This window comes from Leopardus geoffroyi, chromosome C3 (assembly GCF_018350155.1).
Source record: "Leopardus geoffroyi isolate Oge1 chromosome C3, O.geoffroyi_Oge1_pat1.0, whole genome shotgun sequence".
Lineage (NCBI taxonomy): Eukaryota > Metazoa > Chordata > Mammalia > Carnivora > Felidae > Leopardus > Leopardus geoffroyi.
Window position 1 is genome coordinate 138,026,679 of NC_059338.1, and position 13,537 is coordinate 138,040,215.

Below are 13,537 nucleotides of genomic sequence, written 5' to 3' on the forward strand. Positions count from 1 at the left end.
GTTTGAGAAAGTGTGCGATGAGGACTTCACTGTTATCAGAAGCAGCTTTACTGTAGACAGCAAGGACATGGCTTTGGGTCGTAGCTTCCTGGGAACGCATACCAGCTCTGCCTCTGGTATAGCCTGAATTGTGTCCCCCTGAAATTGATATGTTGAAGTCCTAACCTTCAGTACTAAGAATGTGACTGTATTTGGAGACAGGGCCTTAAAAAAAGGTAATTAAGTTAAAATAAGGTTAGTAGGTTAAGTCTTAATCCAATATGACAGGTGTTCCTATAAGAAGAGAAAATTAGGATGCAGATATGCACAGAGGGAAGACCATGTGAAGACACAGGGAGAAGGCAGGTGTCTACAGGCCAAGGAGAAAAGCCTGAGAAGAAATGCTGTAGACACCTTGATCTCAGATTTCTAGCCTCCAGAACTATGAGAAAATAAATTTCTGTGGTTTAAGGCATACCACCTTTGGTACTTTGTTATGGCAGCCCTAGCAAACTAATACAGCCTCTTAAATCTGTATGACTTGGCACAATCTTAAAATTCATACCTTAGTTTCTTCTCTGTAAGATTGAGATAGAGCACCTGGGTGGCTCAGTTGGTGAAGCACCTGACTTTGCCTCAGGTCATGATCTCCCGGTTCGTGGGTTTGAGCCCTGCGTTGAGCTCTGTGCTGACAGCACGGAGCCTGGAGCCTGCTTCAGATTCTGTCTCCCTCTCTTTCTGCCCCTGTCCTGCTCATGCTCTATCTCTGTCTCTCTCTCTCTCTCAAAAATAAATAAACATTAAATAAAGGTTTTTTTTAATTGAGATATTAACTAACCTATCTCCTAGGTTTTTTTTTTTTTTTAAGATTTAATCAAATTGATGTATGTAAAGCACTTGGAATACATGGTTAAATACCAATAAATGTTAGTTGTTATTTCTTTTATTAAAAGTCTTAAATGTGACACACTATTAACATCGATTAATATGAGTGGTGGGCATATGGATATTTGTTATACTTTGCATTTTTTGGCAAATTTTAAAATTATTCTGAATCAAATTAAATCTATTCTCTATAATCTATATCAGATGGGAACTTGAAAGCAAGTTGAAGAATACTACAGCTGATGTTATGGTAGAGGGCCTATTAACAGCATTATTTATTTGAGAAGTATTTTAAGAGCATCTATTACCTGCCAGCTGCCAAGCTGACCCTTTGAGTATTATGTATTGACCAACTGTCTTTCTTTTCTGAGCGTGAGTTTACTACCAATAAAATACTTTTTAGAATTTGTAATCCATTCTACAGTTCCATGTCTGCCTATGGCTTGGCACATGGGCATTTGCCTTGTGGAGCTTATCACAGGCGGACAAACCCAAATGCTTTATAGCCCTGCTTAGAGGATCTGGTGCATCTGCAGTAATTAAAAGAAGAGCTACTTGAAAAGAATTAAAGATTTTGTTAATTATCCTATTAATTGGAGTTATCAGGTCTCCAGAACACAAAGGCAAATAGAGTTGGCAACAGTGAGACCAGATATGTCTCTGGAAGTTAGAATTCATGATATACAAACCTGGGCCCCTTTGTGGTTGAGTCTCATCCAGATGCACCCAGCTATAAAAGAATAATACGAGAACTCATTAATTGGTAATTCTGTACAACTTCAAAAACAGATCTCCACCACAAGTGTGAGTTTTCTGACAACCTCCTAATGCCTCAAAGTTGTGGAGGAAAGCTTTGTCAAACCTGTTACTCACCATGATAGCTCAGAGGAACGCCCAGTAGGGCCTGGGAAAAGCTCATCTCATTGAAAAATGTATCCATCATTAAAACAGTTCAGTTGGTTTTGTTGAAGTCACCCTCCAGTTCTTATTCTGTGCAGCTGTGGCCTCACAGTTGATTCCAACAACATTCATTCTTTGTTTGATCCTAGTCTCATGGAGACCCAACAACTATTGTAAGATATCGGCTGCCTGTGACAAGGTGGGGGATATTGGCACCATGCCTTCCAGTCTCCTCCTCATCCTATCGGCTACCCACCAGGACAGAAAATTTGAGCAATAATGCGAATTGATGCTGTTAAATTATAATCATACGAAGAGATATCAAAGTTTCCATGTGAGCCATAGTTCATGTGTATTATTTTTTAGTGTTATATCGACATTTCTACTCTACTAGAGTGCAATGTGGAAAGCTATTTAGAAACTTTGACGTTGTGAAGTCTTCCTGTTGGAGATGGAAGACATGGAGTTTAACCCTGACCCTTTACTTCCTAGTTATGTATTCTTGGGGGAGTCCCTTCATCCTTCCAGAGCCTCAGAGTGCTCATTCATACAAGGACAATGATAACACTTATTCTGCAGGTTGGAGAGTGGGTCAAATGAAATTGTCTATATAAAAGTGCATGTTACAGAGCCTGGCATAAAGTAGGTCTTAACAAAAGCACCTTTTTTTTTTTCCTGATAGAAAGGTTCTATTATGTCCATTTCTATAAATTCACTTGGCAAACAAAACTTTGAGGACCTACTCTTAGCCAGGTGCTATCATTACAGCTGGGGATGCAGAGATGAAGAAGGTATAGTTTACAGGCTTGTGGGGAAGGTAAAGTCAAATATGCATACCTGATAAATCCTACCACAGAGTAGACAAGATGCAGTGGAGACAAGATAGTGAGTGATAGTCTTGGCCTGAGGGACTGGTGAGTCTTTTCAGTGGCTAGGGTTAGGTCTTATAGAATAAATTTATCATGTGAACAAGATGAACGTGTGTGTGTGCCTGCATGTATGTGCCTTTGTGCAGGCCTCTGGGGAAAGGGAACCCTCTGGCACTAGCTGCTGAACTTGAGGTCTGTTCCTTGTTGGTCAGGCTTGGGGCTTCTCCCTGCTGACTCAGGCCTACCGCCCCTCTTTCTCTGCTCCTGAGGTTTGCCTGAGACTTGGCTTTGGTCCCTGGCCTGGTCACCTTTCTCCAGTCCTAGAAAGCTCATCAGGCAGTGACTTCTGCTAACAATGCTGCCTCCAAATGGCACACAGGAGCTGAGGGCAACTATGGGTGCCAAACCGGGTCCTTCCTGATTTTGTGCTTACCCTGTGGGGCAATCTCTTCTCAGAGTCTTAGATGGAAAACAGGGAAATACTGGCTGTGTTTGGTTTTCTCCTTTTATAATAGAGGTGGCATAGGGGGTGAATCTGGGTACCCTGGAATCCCCCGGCCCTTCTCCAGGCTCCTCTCCCCATCTCCCTCTTTCTACTACCCACCTTGGCCAGAAGGGGTGGGATCCCCTTTCACTAATTTTCTTGGGAGGTGACTCCTGAGTCACGGCCTCTTCTTCACCCAACCTCTTGGGGAATGGGCTCTTGGGGAGAAAATGCCTCACTAGTCAAGTCACATCAATAGGGAAGTGTTTTTTAAAAAATATAATAGCCATTATGATTATGTGAGAGAATCCACAAATTCCTGAGTGAATGAAGAACACCTGTGGGCTCAGCTCTATCACTTAGCACAGCTGACAAAGAGTGTTAGAGCTAATGTGGCTTTAGGAGTCCCACTCAAATGTCCCCTCCCCTAGGAAGACTTCTTACCTTCTATCACAAGAGCTATTTGGCTGACTTACCCCGAGGAGGCTCTGTGGTTTCAGGCACTCCAGCATAACTATTCTATCAGTATGTGGAGGAAAGAGATAAATTTGCACAGGGGTCCTAAAAAGGAGGAAATCACTAGCATGTCTTACAGTTTGGAAAAGACAAGGGTTGTGAGGTGTGTTAGGGAGGGATTCTGAAATATTTGTAGGGGTAGTCAATAATTTAAGCTTAGAGGACCCAGGTAAATGTGGGTTTACATAGGCAGACAGTGCCATTAAAAAAATGAGCATACAGAGCCTTTATTATATGTTGTTTTTGCTATTAAAAGTAGTGTGTGTATGTACATGAGAGATGTCACTAAAGTAATTTCTGTCAACCAAGAACATGGAACTTAATTGACATAGGCTCTCTTTCAATCTCTTTCTATTTCTCTCTCTCTCTCTCTTTTTTAATGTTTATTTATTTTTGAGACAGAGAGAGACAGAGCACGAATGGGGGAGGGTCAGAGAGAGAGGGAGACCCAGAATCTGAAGCAGGCTCCAGGCTCTGAGCTGTCAGCACAGAGCCCGACGCGGGGCTCGAGCTCACAGACCATGAGATCATGACCTGAGCTGAAGTCAGACGCTTAACCGACTGAGCCACCCAGGCGCCCCTATTTTTCTCTTTTTAAGAAATTACTTGGGGCACCTGAGTGGCTCAATTGGTTAAGTGTCCAACTCTTGATTTCAGCTCAGGTCATGATCTCGTGGTTCTTGAGTTCGAGCCCCGCATTGGGGTCTGTGTTGACAGCGTAGAGCCTGCTTGGAGCCTTTCTCTCCCTCTCTCTCTGCCTCTCCTGTGCACGCTCTCTCTCTCAAAATAAATAAATAACTTAAAAAAAAAAAAGAAATTGCTTATCATGTAAGCATAATGATAGGATTACTTTCCCATTATTATGTTTTGTGTCTGAAGGGGAAAAAGGTTTCAGAGAACTTTGTATTGCCTCTTTTATTTTTTAGTTAAAAATTTTTGGAGAGAAAGCATTTAGCTGGCATTAAATAAAGTGAAAATCAGGCTAGAACAGTTCCAAAACTTTCTTCATAACACAATCTTCTGTTGAAATTTTCTCCCTTTGTCTCTCTTTCTCTTCTCTTCTCTTCTCTTCTCTTCTCTTCTCTTCTCTTCTCTTCTCTTTTCTTCTTTTCCTGAAACTTTAAAAAAGTATTTAATCTGTTTCTGGCCTGACGCAGTCAAAGGGCTCTAAACCTAAGGATGCCTTCCAGTCTTTTGTGAACAGGTAGGCTCTTTGGATTTAGGTTTACATTGTGACAAATTTGAATAGTGATGGTTCATATTTAAATCAACTTGAAGGCCATACTACTTTCTCAAGATCTGTTTGTGTATTTCCAATGAAAATAATGTCATATAAACTTCTGCGACAATCACTAGGTATTTAGCCTAATACTTTTCTACCCACCTGAGTGGCCCTGTCCCTTTCCTACAAGTCTTAGTAACTCATGCTTTGCTGAATAATTGTGACTCCTTAATATTGTTTTTATTTTCTACTCCCAAACATTTGCTGGTAGCTTTGTTCTGTTTTTCCTCAAATTGGAGGAATTTTCTTCTTAAGTGATATGAGTCTTCAAAGGAGAGTTACATAGCCAGATTTCTTTTGGGTTCCCAAAGAATTGTCATACTTTCTTGGTCCTCTCTGTTGAGGATTTTAGAGTATTTCTCACTGAATGGCTTACAGGATGTTTTTTTGTTTTTTTTTTTTAATTTTTTTTTTCAACATTTATTTTTTTTGGGACAGAGAGAGACAGAGCATGAACGGGGGAGGGGCAGAGAGAGTGGGAGACACAGAATCAGAAACAGGCTCCAGGCTCTGAGCCATCAGCCCAGAGCCCGACGCGGGGCTCGAACTCACGGACCGCGAGATCGCGACCTGGCTGAAGTCGGACGCTTAACCGACTGCGCCACCCAGGCGCCCCTTACAGGATGTTTTTAATGAAGCTTCCATTATATTTTCTAGGTGACCTTGAACCTGTATGCTGGGATACAGGATGGACATGGGTCCTTTGATGCTCTCCTAGCTGTTGGTAAGTTAGTTTTTGGCCTTTCAGAGATACTTTCTTTGAAAACCTTCATCCATTGTTTTTGATTCAAGAATCTCGATCATGTGACATGAGTCTCAAAAGTCCTGTTACCATTTCTGTGGGGCACGGTACCTCACACAGCTAGGGTTCCTGTCTGCTGACTTGATTTTTCTGAAATTCCTAACTTGGATTCAGCTGGCCCTGACCAACTAGAGTTTCAGTTATCTGAATTAGGCTTGAAAATATTTCTTGGTTTTAAAAAAGTAGGACCTCCTTTTTAGCTGGAATACACAAGAATTTGGAATGTGTTCTTATGGGTGAACATTTAGCCTTTAGGGAGATTCAAGGATAGGCAAGTAAGTTCCATGAGAATAGGAACAGTGTCTGTGTTGTTGAGATATGATATCCTAAACACATAGGAGGCATTAATTAAATATTAGTATGGATGGTATTAAACAGTCTATAGTTCATTCAAAGAAATATATTGCAATTCTCAATAAGATATGTGTTCCTACTGGTTTCTCTGTCAGTGTCAGAGAAACGGGAGTTGCCAATTGATGTACCTTCTTAATTTTCTGGTCTTTGTTAAGCCAAATGCGATGTTTATAATGAAGGAATGAATATTAAAATAGTCTTCAGGCACTCATTTGAAGGGAGGAAAGAAAAGTTCCTAAGAGATTGTCATCATTTACAAAACCACGGTGCTAAATGGCATGAGGTCCAGAGACAGCGTTTTCATGGGCTGGTAGAAAAGTGCACTGCATGCTGTTGCTAGGCAACAGCCCATGCCAGCTTCTCTTGAATGAAGGCCAAGAGAATCAACAGAAACCAATGGGCTTATAAGAAAGGTTTTCACCTAGAATACTAACTTCTGTGTTCTTTTTGCCATTATAAATGGTGTATAAGTCTTAACCAATATTTGGTGGGGAGGGGCTCTGTATGTGGCCGCTATTTCACAAACTGTTCTGAAAGCCATTTCATGAAGTTTTGCTTATGGCCAAGTATTAATTATACAATTTGTGTATAAAATGTAAATTCAGAAAGAAAGAACACATTTCCCTACATGATGTTCCATTTACACCAATATGTAGCCACCCACCTATTTTTTCCTATTTGAATATTCCATTCCATTCCTTTCTCACTTTGGCTACATGTTTCGTGCAGAGTAGATCTGCTCTAGACAGCATGTTCAAACTACATTTGTAGCTAGGAAACTCTTTCTTTCAGCAGGTGTTCGGGGTGCTGTGGTTTGCTGTGGGTAACTTAACAAATCCATTACTTTTGTTGCCTGGAAGCATTCCAGTGGAAGAAGTTGTGGCTAGTACTATGTTGTAAATTACATCCAAAAGTCAGAATCACAGAATAACAAGTCTCTGACTTTCACTCCTATTTCATCCAAAGTTCAGGAATGAATCAAGGTATTGATCCATTTAAACCGTACACATACCTACTATGTGCCAGACATTGTGCCTTCACGTATGCAGATTGTGTGAATTGTGTGTGTGTAATCAAACCAAACAAGCATACACATTTTATAAATTCTAGTTAAAATATTCCCAAGGTTTGTTTTTCACCTTGCCTTTGTCTCACAGCCAAACTTGCATAATTCCTTCTTTTTATTTTGAAATGTATTGAATGGGATTGATATTGGGGGTTTCTTTGCCGTTGGTCATGAAATTGTGGACTTCTAGAGCTGCCTTCAAGGCTGCAGTTGTAATGGGAGAAAGGAATGCCCAATGAACAAGACTTGGGGCCTCCTCCCCAACTCTAACCAGAACCCCTCTGTTTTGATCCTTTTTACAAACTGGGTTTTGGTTTTTGTTTTTTGGGTTTTTTTTTGGCTTGTTTGTTTGTGTTTGTTTTTTTCAAATAAGATTTCACTTAAAAAAGAAAGTCCGTAAACTTTGTTATAAAACTTGATAACTTAGGAGGTCCCTGGGTGGCTCAGTTGGTTAAGTGTCTGACTTCGGCTCAGGTCATGATCTCGCAGTTCCTGAGTTCAAGCCCCATGTCGGTCTCCATGCTGATAGCGAGGAGACTGGAGCCTGCTTTGGATTCTGTGTCTGCCTCTCTCTCTGCCCCTCCCCTGGTCATGCTCTGTCTCTGTTTCTCAGAAATAAATGTTAAAAAAAAAACTTAATAATTTAGGGGGTGCCTGGGTGGCTTAGTCAGCTAAGCATCCACCTCTAGATTTCGGCTCAGGTCAAGATCTCATAGTTTGTGAGATTAAGCCCTGTATCATGCTCTGCACTGATGGAGCCTGTTTGGGATTCTCTCTCTGACTCTTTTTCTGCCTCTCCCTGCTCACGCACGCTCTCCCTCTCTCAAAATAAATAAGCTTAAAAAAAAACCTTGGTAACTCTGGAAAACTAATCTAGTATTTTTCACGGGGTGGTACATACACCTCATGGACCACTTCCAGTGGCACCTTGGATGTTTATTTTAAAAAGCTGAACCTGAGGTGTCCCCTTGCTCCCTAAACATACTGAAACAGATTCCCTGAGTGTTGGGTCTGTGAAAATACGTTTTAAACACGAATTCTTATGTACACTAAGTTTAATCATTTTTATATGAAATTATTTTATATACAAAGGAGTATGTGTAACATATGTGCTTCAAGGACTAATAACCTGTTTACCCACTACCCAACTTAATAGAAAATTACTAGGTTCTTTGAAGCCTATCATTTGCCCCTCCCAAATCACATCCTTCTCTTTCCTCATTCCCAAAGTAGCCATTATACTGAATCCTGTGTGAATCATTCTCTTTAGAGTTTTATTCTGTACGATTGTATATAAACTTAGTGCATTGTTTGATTTTGCCAAGGTTAGGCAAAATGGAACTATGCTCTATGTATTGCTTTGTAACCTGCCCCTTTTTGGGTAAGTTTATAAGATTCATCCATGTTGCTATGTATACCTGTGGCTTATTCATTTATGTATATTGTAATCCAGGTATGAATATTCCAAAATTATCCAGTTTCCTGTTTGTGGACTTCAGTAGTTTCAGGTTTTCCTCTCACAAACAATACTTCCACGAACATTTCTGTAACATAGCTCATAGTTGTGAAAAAGTTATGTGTATGTATTTAGGCTATACACTAGGGTATATACCTATGTGTAGAATTACTGGGTTGTATATGCAAGTTCAGATTTACTAGGTGATACCAATTTTTCCCCAATATGGTTGTATCAGGTATCAAAATATAAGAAATTCTGATTTCATTGATTTTAACTAGATTATTACACACATTACCAAGGAAACATGGGAGGTTGGGAGTGGTACAATTCTGTTTGCATTAATCTGGTTCAAGCCTTCTCAGAGAATCCTGTTCTTGCTTTGCCTGTACATGGTTAAAATGAAGGGCTTGAACTTGGTTTTAAAGATCTGTATGTGGAAGCCTCAACTTGAGAACTGTAATATCTCACCTTCCACTTATTAGTATTGCCTTCAGCTTCTCTGATCATTGGTGAAGATTAATTTCTCCTGAAAACTAAGAAGTAGTAAACATTGCTCATGGTTTTGTGTCGGGAGCTGAGTTTGTCAGGTGCTCATGGTGCCCGTCTGCATGCTCTAAACTAAATAATATATGCTTTGATAATTGAGAATTATTAGTGCTTTTAGTAAGGACGGTGTGGTGGACGTGCCATAAGGGTCTTTCTTTTCTCCTTTCTTTTGCCCAATTTCAGACTAAGAATGCTCAGAAATATTACTGCTCTCTATCCTTTACAATATCCCCTATGTTGTAAAGGGAAGGACAGTGGACAAATCCTGCCTTTCTTCTTCACAGGGTGCCTAGATCTGCGACTAGGACAAGGGTTCTCTCAGTTAAACTCCTTGGGAAGTCTGAACCAGGACTGCTCACTCGAGGGGTCCAGTGAAATGTTTACAGTGCTGGAGAACAAGGCCAGAGGTGTTCTGAATTGTCATCAGGACAAGGGGGTTAGGCGCACAAAAGGAGAAGGATGCAATTTCAGGGGAATACACAAAAGTTTTAAATTGTTTTGGTGGCGCTTTATTTTTTAAGAATCACTTAGGATTCTTCTGTAATGCATAATATATACATATTTTAAAAGTATGCTATGCTGGAATTGAGTTTATGAGGAAATAAATAGGAGGAAGTAGATTACCATTAATCTGTGTGCATTTTTTTCAGCTTATTTGAGTGAATTTGCCTAGTTGAGGTGCATGGTACTTGGATGGACAGGGAGTTTCCAGGTGTAGGAGACACAATGGACGGATAGGATCTTATGTCGTTATGCATATCAAGTCTAGCAATATATACCAAACAACATACTAAATGGAAAAACCCTATTTATACCAAGCAGGGAAAAGATACAATTTATGAAGCTCTAAATGAGTCATCAAGGTTTCTCTTTATGGAGGAAGATAATATTAACAGCTGTTCTATTGGATTCCATTTGCTTAGTTCAATAGGATTATTCTAACGGTTTATTTATTTAATGTTTTACATCATGTAAATATTTTGGTCTGATTGTAATATACATTTGTTTTTCACATTTCAGGTTTATACTTTTGCAGTGAGGTATTTTTGCATGTGCTTTTTCGATCCAAGGAAATTATTGAAGCAAAGTAAAGCTGTATTAAAGAACAAAGGGTTGATAGAATGATTATCAATGAGGATAAAAGTTTTATTGAATTTTTGTTGTTTTATTAGTGACAAATTCCCCATTGCTTCTTTAGTTTTCATGATCACATGATTTCTCTTCCTTGCTGTCTTCTCATTTTGCTCACTGCTCCTTCTCGGTTTCTTTAACTGGGTCCTCTCATTAGGACACTAGATGGACTAGATTTTGCTCTAACAAATTTTACTGTAACAAAAATTACAATGGCTTAGCAAGACAAACATTTATTTCTGGTTCACGCTACATGTCCTATATGGGTTGTCAGGAGTCTCTTCATAGTCACTTGGGGCCCCAGGCGTAGAGACACTCCCCCCATCTTGTAGATGCACCATTGGATAACATGGTTACCTTAGTTGCCACAGCAGGAAAAGGAATCTGGAATATCATTTGTGTGTTTTTCTTCTTGAAGTGACACATGCTATTTATATTCTCCATTGGCCAGAATGAGTCACCTGGACCTACCTAACTGCAAGGTCCCTGAGAAGTGCCTGGAGTGGGGGAAGCACCAGACACCATTGGACACTTGCAATGTCTACTTCTCTTTTTCCACCTGCCCTCTGAATGAATTGAATACGCTAGAATGGGCCATTTTTCTTTATCTCTCTATTCTCTTAATAGTTTCTACTTATCCTAGTATTTCCTGCAACATTTAGTACAGCGCTTTCTGTGTCTTAGATGCTGAATATTCATTGAATTCACCCCAACAGTAGTCAGTGGGTCATATTGGTGCCTCTGACATGCAAAGTAAGACTGACATCATAGGCATCACACACACAGTGAATTCCACTGTTGAATGTTAAATGGAGAAGTGTGTGTGGCAAGAGGGGTGGATAGAAGGAGAGGCATTTATTGGTGAGGGTATCTGTTCTGCTTTTTTGTTCAGTAAAAATAAAACATAAAGGAAAAAAGAGGAATAAAGAGAAGACAATCAGAGGTGTAGAAAGCCATAATCTAGATATAAAAAGATCAGGATTCAAGTTCTAAGTGTATCACTAGTAACTGGATACTCTTGAGAGAAAAGCTTCAAGTCTTAGAGCTTCATGTAGCCTGTGGGCCAACATAAGATATTGATCTAGATGATCACTGAGTTTCCCTGCATCTGTACTTCTCTTGTGATTGTTTATTGATCTTTGTGAGCCTTGGTCAGGACTGTAGACTCTAGGTCTTTTTCTTCTTTTTGCTAGGTTTTCTTATTTATTATGTAGGGGATGTATGTGAAATACTAACTTGTATGGAAGTAGAGGAATGGCTGAGTGAGCAGAGTTGACCTGCTTAATGATAGCTTGTAGGTGGTCTGCCTCACTGTCCTTAGAGCTGGCAAGTCACTGGGTACATGGCTTCATGTATGTGGACACATTTGTTATTTTTACATTCAACTCTGGAAGCTTTCAGTGTTCCAGTTGAAGTTTTCAAAATACTAGAACATAGTTCAAGATGCACAGGTGTTTGATAGACATCATTTCCCCTGTTTTCCTATATCCTGACTGAAAAGACATTGAAAAATAATGAATAAAAATAAAGCCATGGGGCAACTGGGTGGCTCAATCAGTTCAGCCTCTGGCTCTTGATTTTGGCTCAGGTCATGATCTCCCATGAGCCCTGTGTCCGGCTCTGCACTGACCATGCAGAGCCTGCTAGGGATTTTCTCTCTCCCTCTCTCTCTGCCCCTGCCTCACTCATGCTCTCTCTCTCTCTCTCTCTCTCTCTCTCTTTCTTAAAATAAATAAATAAACCAACCAACAAAAAAAACCATGACAGTATTGAAAACCAAGGAAAGGGAACTGATAGCAGACCAGAACATTTGAGGAAATACTATAAAATGAAAAATGGATGGAGTCAGATTGAGAAACAATATCAAGAAAAATCTGTTTATTGGAGGTAAGAGCTGTAGTCAACAAGAACATCCCAAGGAAGAGTGAAACTCAGTAGTAAGACCAGGAATGGAGTGTGAAGCATGGGGACGTCATCAGGGTACTTCCTGAACTCATTTCTCAAACGGCTGAGCCTATGGGATTACCCTAAGTTTGTGACATTTACTGAGTATATGGTTAGTACAAGACTAACATACCATAAATACACTATGTAATCTATGTGAGAATAATCTAGAAGTGAGGAAGGGGGCTTGAGATGGAATTAGAGCAGATTTGAGGCAAATTCAGGACAGCTACACCAGATGCTAGGAAAAAAAAAAAGGCAGCTCTGCCTAAAAGTGAAATACTCTAAGGTTCTCTTAAAGTCCTCATTTGGGTGCCTGTGCAGACATCTCAGGGAAGCCGTTCTGGGCCATAGTCACCCACTTATGCTTCTGCAACTTGCCTTTCCATTCAGGGAAGGGGCCTGCTGGGAAAACCAACCTACACAGTTGTTGTGGTCTTTCTGAATAGTCTACCTAGATCCTGACACTGTAAATATGAATAGACAACAGAGGATCACTGTACTTTTAATTAAAATTACTGTCGTCAAATAGGATCATGATGAATAATTAGAAAAGTCATGACTGAGGTGTAAGAGAAAACACTCCTGTGTTTCTCCTCTTTTTTATTTTATTTTATTTTATTTTATTTTATTTTATTTTATTTTATTTTTATTTAATTAATTAATTTTATTAATTTAACTTAATTTTAATTTAATTTTATTTCTTTAATTAATTTTATTTTATTAATTTTATTTTGTTTTGTTTTGTTTTGTTTTGTTTTGTTTTGTTTGTAGTCTCTATGCCAAACGTAGGGCTTAACCTCATGACCCAGAAATGAAGAGTACACACTCTACTGTAAACTGAGCTACCAGACAGCCATTTTCTATTCTCAACTATTACACTCACCCTCAGAACTCTCACAACATCTGTGACACCAGATATGTGGGTTTTTCACACAGCAAGCAATTCTGTGACACTAAATGAGTGTCTTACAATTTATTTTGACACTGTCTACCTGGAGATGGCATTAGATCCCACAGGATAAGGGGTCACTCCCATAAGACTGCCACCCTCCTCCTGAGCCCCTCCTTGGGTTTGATCAATTTGCACAGAACTTCAGAAAAACAATTTACTTACTAGATTACAAGTTTATTACAAAAGATGTTCAAGGACACTAACAACCAGATGTTGAGATACATAGAGCAAGGTCTGTCAGGTTCTGAAGACAGAAGCTTTTGTCCCTGTGGAGTTTAGTCATCCTTCTAGAATGTGCATTTATTCTTGTTCACTATTACCTCTTTGAGTTCTGTCCTTTTGGGTTTTTATGGAGGCTTCATTAC

General features: G+C 39.7%; 1 long non-coding RNA gene across 1 annotated transcript in view; it reads right to left on the reverse strand.

The window, feature by feature from the left end:
- LOC123586146 overlaps positions 1-13,537 on the reverse strand; it is a 38,241-nt gene that overhangs the window by 21,741 nt on the left and 2,963 nt on the right. Inside the window, exon 2 of the long non-coding RNA XR_006706626.1 lies at positions 1,554-1,594. This is a non-coding gene — a long non-coding RNA (uncharacterized LOC123586146). The remainder of the gene's footprint in view (positions 1-1,553; positions 1,595-13,537) is intronic.